This window comes from Lathyrus oleraceus, chromosome 5 (assembly GCF_024323335.1).
Source record: "Lathyrus oleraceus cultivar Zhongwan6 chromosome 5, CAAS_Psat_ZW6_1.0, whole genome shotgun sequence".
In the NCBI taxonomy this organism is placed as follows: domain Eukaryota; kingdom Viridiplantae; phylum Streptophyta; class Magnoliopsida; order Fabales; family Fabaceae; genus Lathyrus; species Lathyrus oleraceus.
This window is the reverse complement of record NC_066583.1, coordinates 542,291,259-542,304,978: the sequence shown is the minus strand read 5'-3', so window position 1 is coordinate 542,304,978 and position 13,720 is coordinate 542,291,259. Positions and strand designations below refer to the sequence as shown.

General features: G+C 37.4%; 1 long non-coding RNA gene across 1 annotated transcript; it reads left to right on the top strand.

The window, feature by feature from the left end:
- The first annotated feature begins 9,790 nt into the window (after positions 1 to 9,790).
- LOC127086244 (uncharacterized) lies at positions 9,791 to 12,754 on the top strand. The gene is made up of 2 exons (XR_007789445.1): positions 9,791 to 10,140; positions 11,610 to 12,754. It is a non-coding gene; the product is annotated as an uncharacterized LOC127086244 (long non-coding RNA).
- The last annotated feature ends 966 nt before the right edge of the window (positions 12,755 to 13,720 follow it).

The following is a 13,720-nucleotide window of genomic DNA, read 5'->3' as shown; positions in this document are numbered from 1 at the left end:
GACTTACCTCTGGAAGTTGATTCTGATCGACCCCCTTTGGGTCTTGGTCTTCTGAAGTTATTATTCCTCTTTCTCCAAAGTTGTTTTACTCTTTTGGTTAAAAGGGATAATTCTTCTTCGTCGTCAGAGTCTTCCTTCTCAGAGTCATCATTGTCTTCTTCTTCAGCCTGGAAGGCTTTGTTTCTATCTGGCTTGCATCTTTCAGATCTGAACTTTAGTGCTACAAACTTGATCTTCTTTTGAGGTTCATCTTCCTCCAGTTCTATCTCGTGGCTTCTGAGTGAACTGACGAGTTCCTCAAGGCTGATATTGTTCAAATCTTTTGATAACTTTAAAGCTGTGACCATGGGTCTCCATTTCTTTGGCAAGCTTCTAACAATCTTTTTGACATGATCTGCAGTTGTGTATCCTTTATCCAGCACTTTGAGTCCCGCGATTAAAGTTTAAAATCTAGAAAACATTACCTCTACAGCTTCATCATCCTCCATTTTGAAGGCTTCATATTTCTGGATTAGAGCCAGAGCCTTTGTTTTTTTGACTTGAGAATTTCCTTCGCGAGTCATCCTCAGGGAGTCAAGTATTTCTTTAGTTGTTTTCCTGTTGGTGATCTTTTCATATTCATTGTAGGAAATAGCATTGAGTAGTATCATTCTGGTTTTGTGATGGTTTTTGAATTCACGCTTCTGATCATCTGACATTTTGCTTCTGGGAATAGCAACGCCAACGTCTGTCACAGGTGGTGTGTAACCAATTGTGACAATATCCCATAGATCAACGTCGTAGCCCAGAAAGAAACTTTTAATTTTGTCTTTCCAATAATCAAATCTTTCTCCATCAAAGATTGGAGGTTTAGCATTGTAACTATCTCTTTCATTGGTGTTGGCCATAGTTTTTCTCACGCTGGATCTCTCTACACTGTTAAGTGTTTGATTAGAAAATCAATAACAGAGCCGAAGCTCTGATACCAATTGAAGGTTGAGAAAAACAAGAAAGGGGGTTTGAATTGTTTTGGAAATAAAAAAACTTTTTAAGAAATCAGACACACACAGAATAAAAAGGAAATGACACAGAATTTTATACTGGTTCACTTGAAATTCAAAGCTACTCCAATCCACCCGGCCAAGGTGATTTCTCCTTTAAAAAGGACTTAATCCATTAATCTTGAAATATTACACAACCAAACGTCTAAGTGAATAATCTCTCAGCCCTCTCAAGTATTCAGACTACGCAAAGTCACTTGAGGAAGTAGTTCAAGCAAGAGTATAAATTGTAATGTAAAGTGCTTCTAACAAAAAGCAAATATTACAGAATTATAAGAATAATAGCTTTTCACGTAAGAGCAGTAGCTCGTGAAAAATGAGAGAGGATAAATGAGATTTCTTGTATGTCTCAGGTGTGTTCTCTTGTGAAGTATTCCGTCCTTTATATAGTCGTTGTGAAGGACCGTTGGAGTGATGACAAAATCTTGGTCATTGAAGAATGATTAATGTCATTACTCTCCTTGTTTATTTCTAAAACAATTTTTGCATGCTCATTATTCCCTTCTTGAAATACTTTCTTTCGATATTAAGATTTCTTTTTGGTTACGCGTTCTGGACTGGTGAGTCTACGTCAGAGTCTTGATATATCAGAGTTTGTCTTCAGAGGATGATTATGTATAACCCCATCAGAGTTTCTCAATGCTCTAGACTTCTTTAGTATCAGAGTCTGGATTCAGTAGTCTTTTATCGGAGCTTCTGACTTCTTAATGTTACGTTGGTATCTGTGTTGATCAGAATTAGAACCTTCTGGACGCATCCTTTCTGAGTAGCATTTGATAATCAAATATTTTATATCTGATGTAATTTTCTATCTGATGTATTGTCAGAGTCCTGCATAAATGGTCCGAGTCATGCACACTAAGAAAAAACTTCATTAGAGTACCATTTTTGTTTCATCCTTCGTTATCATCAAAATCTTAGAGATATATTGTAGAACCAACTTTGTTCTTACAATTTTTTGTTTCATGTTTGGAGCTCCACCGCCGCTGAGGATGAGCTTCGGCACGACGGGGGCTTACTCTACAGTCAAAGCAAGTGGAGGGAAGATTTGAATTCTGATAAACCTAGTCTGGCATGTGATGATTGTATGTGGACTTACTTTGGAGAGGTTGATTGGGCCCTGGCCCATGAGATTACCTATTTGCATCATGCCTTAACCAATACACCCCCATGCAGAGAGAACCAAGGCTAGTGGGCCTTGGATTGGGCCTCTGCGCCCATTTCCTCTTTCCACCTCCATTTCTAGTGATACACCTCCTTGTTTATTCATTTATTTTTGATTTTACTTTCTCACTTTTTTATTTGATATTTTGGAATATATTTTGCCTATTATTTTGTCATATGTTTTTAATAATTGCTTCATCATATTGCATTACATGAGTTAATATGATTTTATTTTGTTTGCAATTTCATTTTTGTTATGAAAAATTGTTTTTGTGATTTGTTTTGTAGACTCATTTCTATTTGTATGCTTGATGAATCTTGATCTCTAACCATTTGACCATTGATTTGTATTTTCTTTTCACTTTGTTTTGATGTCTTGATTGGTACATCTTCCATATTTCAAATCATTGATAGATGGGCATTTTGGTTGATTTAATCTTCATTGATTCAAACTTGTTGATAAATGATCATTGGATCATTTTCGATACTTTGAATCATTGATAGGTTGTCCCTTGATACGCCATATTTTGAGTCATTTGATTTGTGGATAGATAATCTCAAGTAATCAGTTCCTTTTTAAATTGACTCCTAACATCTAACTCCTAACATTTATATTACGCTTCTAACATATACATTACGCGCCTAACTTCTAACATTTAAATTTGTGCAATCTATTTCTTTACTCTATATATCACACTCATTCATCCTTACCATTCTTCACCATTATTTCTCTATTTTGATATTCAATTTAAAATGAACAAAAACATGATAAAATGAAAAAGGCTAAAAAGATTTAATTTGAGGACAATGGACTTGATGTTTGACCTTAGCATTAGACATGAAGTATTATGGACCATATGGACCTTTTTTTTGACCAAAGCTTGGACTTTTGTGATTGACCTATGCAATTTGGAGTTTCTGAGGACTTATAATCTTTTATTGCAAGAATGGTTTTCATTCATGGCACTACCTTAGGGAGACATGCTTTGTAATTCCATTATCCAATTGCTAGCTTAGGACACAATGCACACACAAAGCTTTCTCTTGGGCTACCTGTAAGACCCCAATTTTTGACCCTAAGATCCCTCATGCTATCTCATCATATGCATTGGGTTTAAGATCATACCTTGGCATCCTCCTTACCCCTCGTTCATTGGGTTTGCATTGGAAGAGATCACCAAGCATATTTGATTGTATCATAATTTGTTTTTCATTATTTACTAACCAAAATACCAAAAATATGTCTATGTATAAGCTTACTTCTTTTGAAGGTAGTATGTGCATCCACCAATGCCTCATCAAGCTCATATCTAGGGTTTGAGACCCTCAATGCAAGGAGATCAACCAAGATATGGTTCACATTGAATCTAGACATCATATATGGGTCCCCATATTCTTCATTTATCATTTTAATCAAGAATTTATCAAGAGTTTGAAGCTTGTTTGCATTGGAAGCCCTAATTCATCTGGGTATCTTGTGTGACTTCCTCGATAAGTTTCTTCAACATTTGATCAAATATTTCAAGGGATACTTCATTATAAATCATCTTATGCATATATGATCCTCCATGAGTCCAAGAGATCAAGAGAACTTCAAGTTTGCAAGTTGGTTCATGGTGGTTGACCAGAAAAAAGTCAACTAGTCAAAACTGGGGTTCCCTAGACCCTATGATCGGGAAAATAGCAAGTGTACTATTTCTCCGATGTAGTAATAATAGGGATGTTTCCCAAAGATATATCTTGAGGATTGTGTAACAATATATGTGTAAATTGTTACTCAATTGAATAAAACTACTAGTTGGGGTTTTTGTAAAAATCACTGTAAGAGAAAATAACACAGAATAAATATTTTCACAGATTATAATAATATACCAAGGATGGTGTGTGAAAATCTCCTGTAATGACCCTTGAGTGTATATCTCCTTAATAATGAAAATTGTTTCAATTATCAGATCTTAAGATTGTTTCCCCCTAAGACCTCAGAGGGAAACCATTGGTATTCAATCTAACCTCTAAGTCCTTAGGTGATTATGATGAAACCAAGCAATTTTATTTAACAAGAATAACCTGGTAACCATAGGGTATCCCTAGTACTAGGTGATATCTACAATGGTTTCACTGTATAAAAACCTTAAAAATTGCAATCTTGCTAATCGTTAACCATACATCAATCTTGATTTTTTTGATAAAGAAAAGCATTACGCAAATTACACAATGAAATTGACAATAAATAACATGTATTAAGGAAATTATAACTTCAGAGTCATTACACGATTAATTCATGGACACCCCCTGACATTAGAGGGTTTAGCCTATCATATTATTCAAATAAGATACAAAATAAAAACGAGACATTACAAAAGAATGGGAATTCCGTTGATCTTCAATCGCATCCGCTCTTGAAGGATCTCCATTCTTCGCCACTTTTGACCGCTTCAATCTTTATCGTTTCCAATTTGTGATCGTGAAAAGTCCCTCATCCATATTCAAAAATCCCCTAAATAGTTTCTGATGACAAATTTGATATAGCAAAAGTCCAAAATGCCCTCCGGGATCAGCCGTGCAAAAATACAACAAAAATTGGAAAATGAGGTATCCAAGCCAACGCTGGGCGTGTCAGGCAACACGACAGGCCGTGTTGGGCTTCTGATGAAAAAACCTTGACACGCCCCTCCAGGGAGGCTGACAAGGGCCGTGTCAGCGGACACTGACACACGTGTCAGCTCCCTGTTTTCTTCTTCCAGGTGTCCTCTCCTGACACAACCCATGTTGGGAAACACGGGCGGCCGTGTCAGGACTGCTGTGTTGCCCAATTTCCTCTTCCGACGGGCCAAAAATGTCTAGTTTGCTTGTCTATCCCTCTGGTACTCTTGCTTACACCTGAAACCAATAGAACTACCACAAAGGGACATAAAATGGAGTATAATGATGCAAACCATATGTAATTAACAACTGGAAACAACAATGCAGAATATCTAATTTACTAAACAGAACAATAAAACAAGTAGACTAATGTGTTACCAACTTCGTGAAAAGGTGCCGAATGAGTGTCAGAAAACAAGTAGAATTGGAGACTGATCACAATCCCAAACTTATCTCATTGCTTGTCCTCAAGTGATGCTCGAGACATCAGGACGATCACCCCTAAATTTTGCTTCCACAATGCTACTGTGATCTTTCGCGATCTCATGTTCACTTTTCATTCACTGTTTTACTCTTTCCCGACTTCCGGCTTCAGCTACACTTTCACCTTGATGCATCTTTTGGCTTATAGCTTTTCACACTCTCACCAAATCTCTCGGGATCAAAGTGTTTGAACTCAAGAAAAATAGAGCATGTAAAGTCAACTCTTAGGTTTGAAACACAAATACCTTGATAACAAGAAACACACAACACACATTATTCAAGGGCTTTTTGGGTTGTAGCGGGGCTAAGGTGTAAGGTGGGGAATTAAAACAAAAAGGGAAATACTAGGGGTTCAAGCTCAGAGTTCGTGTTGTTACCTTCGTAACTGTTGTTCAATCTAATAATCAGGGGGTATTTCTTTTGGGCACTGTTCTTGTTGGGATTCATTGGCTCATATATTTTTTTCTTTTTATTGCTCTTTTGAGCATGCTTTTTGCCAACCTTAATACTTCTAGATAAATGCTTCATGATAATTCTCATAATTTTTTTCTTCATTTCTCTCTTTTTTTTCTTTGAATTTTCTCATCTTTCTGCACTTATCTATTTTTTATCGGTGTCCCTAAATTTTGATGCAACCCCAAACTTAGGCTTTTCCACAGATCCGGGGTAAACAACACTTATCTAAGAAAGGTGTGGTAGTGTATTGGCTTATGGTTATATACAATGGTTAAATAACAAACAAAAGGAAATATGGCTCAAATTGGGTGAACGAAAGGTAATAATGGCGGGTTGGCTGGAAAGGCTCAAGGTTAAAATAAAAACAATGCCTCAGTGTGTACAAGTGTGTTATGAAATTCCAGTATCTCTTATGCAAACCCATAGAGACAAAGATATACCTGGAAAGCTTTCATGATGACAAATGTTTGACTTTTTGTAGTCCTCACCATGTTTGGTATAACTTACAGGCTTCAAAGATACCTTTCAGTGCGATGTAGCTTCGTCTTCGCGTCGGTTATAGAGTATCCCTAAGAAGTCCAGTGATAGAGAGTCGCGTCCGATTGTTCGGGTCAGTAGTGAAGCTAGCGGAAATATACCTTAACGTATCGCACGCTCGAACATACAACAGAGTCATCATCGAACTTTATTTATCCCCAAAGGGAAGGGAAAACGTCGATAACACCCTGGGAAAAGAGATATAATGGGTAAGGAAGTTGGTTATGCAAGGGGAAGGTATTAGCACCCCAAACATCCATGGTACTCTATGGGAACCGTTTTGATTGGTCTCGCTTGAATAGGTGTTAACTAGAGATTACTCGCAAAAGAATAAGGGGAAAGGAAGAGAAATAAATAGAGTGCTCGGTGAGGATTAGGGCCCTCATGCCTACGTATCCTCATAGTGCAATGAGGAGTTCAGAGCTCCGTAGTTCAGAGAACTAATGGTGGGAGGTGAAAAGGAGTGTGATAGAAATGTAGTCTAAACCAAAAGATTGTGTTGTTTGAACTCCAACAAGGGGTGAAGATGTGAACCCAAGAGTAAACAAGTATGAACCGACAAGTGAGGGCGTAAAACACTTATATCACTGTACTGGAACAAGCGAAAAGAGAGGAATTGGGTGTTCGGGATGAGATCCAACAACTCTTGGTTCACAAGGAGGTACAAGATGGAGCACAAAGGTATAATGTATTTGGATCAAAGAATAGGTATATCACATGGAGTGAAGGAAGGTAGTATACAAAGGTATCATGGAGATGAATGGATGAAGTGACTGAAGTCACAGAATAGAAGAACTTGGTAACAAGTGACTGAATAAGTATTGTTTGAAATTGAAAGGTGAAAGTGTATTGGAATCCATAAGAGATATGAGATTTCTACCATAGAGGGAAACAACGTTAACCGATACGTGGACTAGCAGGCCGCCACTGTAGGGTTTTGGCTAAAAAAGAAGGAATTAAATGTTTGGGATGAGAGCCAAACAACTCTAGGCATGAAATGCGGACTATTCGTTAGGCATCCTAAAAGGATGTATATGGAATTCCAAGGAAAGTGTATTTCGATGTCAAAAAGACAGTACGTCACTAGGCGAACGGTTTATGATTGAAGGTAGATAATGGATAGTGAAATATATGACTGATTCCCCAAGGCGAAGAAGGAATAATTAGAAGTGTGCTCACCAAGGATTCGCATCCTCGTGCCTACGTATTCTCATTATGCAATGAGAAAGTTAGAGCAATCATAGTTCGGAACTACGAGAATAGAGAGAGAGAGAGATTTGTCTAAGCAACGGGGGCTCACAAGACAAACACTTCTTCAAGGAAGGATTATAGTACTGGAGTGCAAGGAGTAGTGTATCACTTGCTGGGGAATCGACAATTCGAGATCAAATTAGGATAGTATCTTGGATCCAAGAGAAGGATAAACTCTTAATCGAAGAGCAAAGTGGCGTGTTAACTGAAAAAGAATGAATTAAATGTTTGGGATAAGAGCCAAATAACTCTCGATTGAAGAGATGGACTGTCATCAGGACGTCCTAAAAGGATGGACAAGGAGTCCAAGGAGAAGTATGATTGATCTCGAAAAGATGGTATAAACAGCATGAATGAAGAATGATTGATTGGATAGAAAAGATAAGTTGATAAATAAGATAGCTCGTGAAGAAACTAGGTTCTCCTGCCTACGTACCCTTATAGTGCAATAAGGAAATCAGAGCTTTCGTAGTTCAACCCACTAGGGCTGAATAGAAATTGATTGGAGGCAAGAAGAGATGATTGAAGTTGAAATGATTAGAATGAAATGGAGAGACTTGATAGTTACTGGATGATGAGAATCACACTAACTTTCAAGTGGAGAAAGAAGAGTCTTTGTAGTTGTTTCTTGCATGGAAGATGAAGACTTTATCAATCGTTAAACTCGAATTGCACTAAAGTCTATGAATAGAGGTGAATATGATGAGCGTTGGGTCATACGTCCCATACCCAAAGATACTTAGAATGGGGGTAGGAATACTCTAGTCCCACTCCTTCTCCATTACTTAAGGCTCGTATCGTACAACTTGATTCATGATTGGTAAGTTGCTGACGTCGTTCTTGCTTTTGTTGTTTTGCTTTTATGAAGATAGACTTGTTAATCGTATGGTTAGAATTGTGCTAAAGTCTATGAATAGAGGTGAATACGATGAGCGTTGGGTCATACGTCCCATACCCAAAGATACTTAGAATGGGGGTAGAAATACTCCAGTCCCACTCCTTCTCTATTGCTTAAGACTCGTGTCATACTCTTCTAAGTTTGATTTAACAAGTATTGAAGTTTCCACCTTTGATGTGCTTGAATAATCCGCTGCTTGGTATGACTGAGGATGCCTTGATTGAAGATCTTGAGTTGAGACCTTGAGCTTCACAGCTTGGAAGAAAAGTCTTATTAAGTGACCAGGGGTCTTTTGGTCACTTATTCTAGACTGTGGGATTATACAAGTTCAAAGAATTTAATTAATCAAAATTTATTTTATCAATTTAATCATGGGTTTTGATTTGATTTTGTGGGGAACTAGGTTAGGATCTAATTGAAGTTAGTAATTGTTAGAAATTATCCTAAGGGATCATGCATTAGAAGTTGATTGAACATTCTAAGTTAGAAGTTAGAAATCCTAAAGGAGCATGTCAAATTGTTGATTAAAATCATGATTAAAATTCTATGTTATGTCCTAAAATGATTGAATTCTAATCCTAAGGGGAGCATGCACTTCTAACATAAAAGTACCAAAAATAAGCCCATAAGGGCAAAATGGTCAATTGCAAAGATATATCTAATTTTATTCATGGTCTAAAAGGGATTCTAACCTAAAGTTGAATTCTAATCCTAATATTGAGAATAGTGAAGTTCTAAATTTAAGCAAAACATAATTGTTTCTAATTTCAATCTAATTAAAATTCCTAATTAAAATTCTAATGAAAATCCTAATTAAATTCTAATATGCTAATGATCAAGATTTAAATTCTAATGACTAGCCTAATTCAATTAATATTGTGCTAATTAACCTAATTAAATTGTAAAAACTAATTAATAAAATAAAAGAAAAGACAATTAAATCAGGAGGTGGGGACAGGAAAACAGGGGTACAAACAACAATTGGTTAATGGGCTACAGGGTGAGCCCAATGCAATTTTTTTGTGCAGGAAGCAAAAGCCAAAACAAAAAATAAGTGGTGTATGAAGTAAAATGAACTTGGGTTACGTTTGAGCCCATTCAATACTTCCAGCGCTCAGGGGGGTGCGCATTGGAAATGCATGGTGAATCAGCAAAACACGAATGGGCTTGGTTAAGCCCAAATCTATTTCTTCCCAAAGTCACTAGGGGGTGCATTGGTGATGTGTGTGGTGTGAAAAGGAAATCAGTGGGCCTAAGCCCAAACCTCACACCTGTGTTGAATTGTCCAAGTCAACAGAGTTCAAATGAATTCCAACGCGCGCAACCCCACCTCTCCATTCCCTGTGGTTCGCCGCACCGGCGTCCGTCGCCGGCGCCGGTAGTGGCTTATACCTAAACACCACCACCATTGGATGCGTGATATCAAGCTGAGCATGAATATGACAATGGAATTATGAAACAACTCTTGTACCGGTTGAATCGAACCGCTGAACAGAAGAACCCTAACGGTCTACAAGTCAAATTAAATAGCGTTCGGTGGAGATCAATCCCTAATACTATGGGGGTTCCACTCCCTAACCTAGATGCTACGTCTTGGTGAGCTCAGAACAAGAAAACGATACTGAATGATAAATGACATACCGGAGAAGATGATCGGAGAATCCACCGGTAAGCTTTCTGACCTTGATTCTTTCTTCTTCTTCTTCTTTTCGTCTCTTTCTTCTTCTTCTGAACTGGATCGATGCAGAGTGAGAGTGTGGTGGTTTAGCTCAAGCGAAATTGAAGCTTCAAGGTGAAGCTTCAATGGCTTCTATGAGAGAGAAATAGAGCTCTGGTGAGGGTGAGGGAAGAGATTGCAAGAGAATTCGCACAAATTCACACAAGGTTCCAAGGTTCTGAAAATGAGAGAGGTGAATTGTTTAAATAGAGTTTAGGTTTGGAGTTAGGTTAGGCTTGGAATGAGGTTTTGATTCAGTTAGATTTAGGTTGGGAGTTAGTTAACCTTGGCTCACTGAGTTTGAATTGAACTCAGTTAGTTATACATGACTCAGTTAGTTAAGTTGGCTTTAGTTGGTTAATGAATGAAGTGAATTTTGACTGGCTATTGTAGGTTAGAAGGAGATTGAGATTAAGCTGAAGTGGTTTTTTAAGGACCTACTGTCCAAGTTACAAGTTAATTCAAAGTGACTTTGGTTTGGTTTGAAATTATGAATGGCTTTGGTATGTGGAAATAATTGAGTATGCTAGTTGTGAATTGAACTGTTAAAGTTAGCTATGGTTATTCAATGGGTTATTTCCATTGTTGTTCTGAAGGGTAGTTATGAGATAGGTGTAACAGCCTGTTAAGGGACCTGTTAAAAGTCATAAGCTATACACCTGCTATATGAATGTGTAGTCGGTTTTGAATTGGCGACTTGTGTAAGTTTCTGTTTGAATGCTGCTAAGTGCATGAATTTATGTTTGTTAGACATGTATGCTTATGATGTGTTTTGAAATGGCCTGTTGTAGGGCCTATCAGCTATGGGCTTGCTTCATTCCGTCACGAAGCAAATGGATAGATTTACAGTTGTAGGCTTCAAGTTAACACAATAACCTTTCCAAAATTTCCACATAACAGTCTGTTTTGCAGAATTTCCACACAATAGCTTTTTGCAACAAGTTTGTAGTTTGTCATGGAGTGCAAATAAGCTAACATTGTTATTTAGTACATTATACTGGCTTATTATGAACTTACACAGTGAATGAAATTGTGTATTGAAGTGCAGTTAAAATGCCCAGCCGACTTCAAAATGTCGTGTTGCAAAGTTCCAAAATATATTCCGTTGCTACTAACTAACCATTAGCCAAGGTCTTAAGTTAAGTTTTGGGTAAGCACCGTTGGAAAAGTCTGAAAGTTGTTATATGCTGTAAGTTGTGACTTATGCCAATGAGATTAGTTAATGGTCCTATTGCCATCCTGCCTAACTCCATGCTGTTATTATCTATAGCTTCTTGCTTTATTTGTGTGTGTACATAGACTCATGGCTATCTTGTTTGAACTTGTTGGTAATTATTGATGGCAGCACAATTATGTCAAGTCTGGCTTAGGGCTTCTATTTGTATGCTGAATTCGGCTTGGTGTTTGAATGGATTTCCAGGTGCAGGTTGATGGATATTTGATGTGGATGCGGTTTGTGGTGCTTTGCTAGGCCTAATATGGTACTGGTTTGAGTTAATCGGATTGTGGTTCGAAGCAATTCGGCTAATGTTTCCTTTAGTCACGAAGTTACAAGGTGGTATTCCTGGTTCGATTAGGAATGATTTTTTCTTGCAGTAGTTTGATTTGCAAGAAACAGAATGACTACAAAGCCAAGCAGAGCTATTAGGCTGCGCAACACCCGTTCCATTGATGACAATGCACCTTGAAAGGTAAGCAAAACATGGTCTGTACTATAAAATGTGTTTGCATATATGGTCATCAGCCTATCATTTACCAAATGAAGGCCACGGAAGACACATAAGATGGCCAAAAAAGTGATTATGACACAATGCATCCCTATAAATGTTTTACGGTCCCTGATGCCGCTATGCAATGGAGGAATGAAGGTAAAAGTTGTGAGGCGCAAGAGTTGCTCCAAGAAGACTCATAAGCATAAATGTAGTCCACTCAACTTTATTATTATTCCTTTCATAGAAAGTGGAACTTCTGATTGATTGATGAGTAGTCCAAGTATAAAAGATAACAATACAAAGCCTGCCACAAACTCTCCTCGGTATTTTATCTTCTCAATGTCAAGGAGAAGTATATTAAAAACAGCACCAGTGGTAGTTAAAAAGATACAGGTGAACAAGTCCCACCCAAAAATAAGATTTAATTCTTGTGCTATTCCCAAGACCATGTTAAGATCTAGCACAATCACTGAAAGTTCAGTTTGAATTCCAAGGAAAAGGCATGTCCATCTATCATACTCGTCACTGCAAATCTGAGCCAGATCTCTTCCAGTGATCACATCAACCCGGAAAGATAAGTACTGACAGACGATAGCTGCAAAATTAAAAACAAGCGTGAAAGCCACCAGATCAGAACCGAGCCTTGCACCGCCTTCAATACTTGCCTGCTGAAATGGATTCGAACTGTTAAGTTATGTTGGTGCTGGATTTGGATGTTAGGCTGTTAGGAATTTTGATTATAGTTGTAACAATTTTTCACTCTGCTTGTGTTGACTTTGTATTTGATGGCTTACAGAATCATAAAATGAAGAACATGTTTGAGATTTGTGGTTTGGTTTTTTTGTGTGGTTTATTTTGGTGACTTTGTTGCAGCCTTTATGAGCCTTTCTCATCATCATAAGTTTAAGGCCAAATGCATATGCTAGTATGTCCAAATGGTTATGTAGGTGTCATGTTTGATCACTTGATTGTGGTATTTGATTATGGGTGAATGCAGGACCATGTCTATCAAGGTAGAGTTATGATTGGCAAGGCAAAATGACCAAGTCATGGCATGGTAAGTGTGATTTTGAAAATGGGCCAAGTTACTTGAAAATGAAGAAACCAAGCAAAGAATATCAAATCAATATCTTTGGATGATGTGTCAAGGCCAAGTGGGTTAGATTAGATTTAAGAGGGTCAAAAATGGGAAGGTTGACCTTGGTCAAAGTTGACCAAAAAGTCAATTGTTGACTAAAGTTAACAATCAATCAAAATTCACTTTTCCTTGTATTTTTCTTGTAAAAGGACATTGAATTGATGATTATGGATGTTTTTAGGGTTTAGGGATTTTGGGTGGACTTTGGTCAAAGACCAAAATGTCAATTGTTGACCAAAGTCAACAAATTGGTCAAAATATCAAACTTTGTATTTTCTTGTGTAGAATCATATATAATGGTTTAAAATGACATGGAATGGATTGAAATGGTTTCAAAATTTTTTGAAATTGGTTTTACAATTGATTCATTTGTGACTTGAATGTTTGACTTTTGAAAAGAAGATAACTTGACTGATGATATATGTTAACAAGACCATGAAATGAAATCATAAGATTAAGGTTTTAACATAGTATCCATGAACCAATGGCATGACCAACAAGTGGCTAGAGACACGAGAAGTTTGGTTGTTTAGATGACCAGGACCATGGATGTATCCACAATCACATGGACAATACCATGACTTTGGACCAAGACCACAACTCCTATAAGCCCAAAGTAAGGTTAGGCCAAACATATTGATAATGTGTGAAGATTGAAGGGTCATGGAAGCACAATCAGGC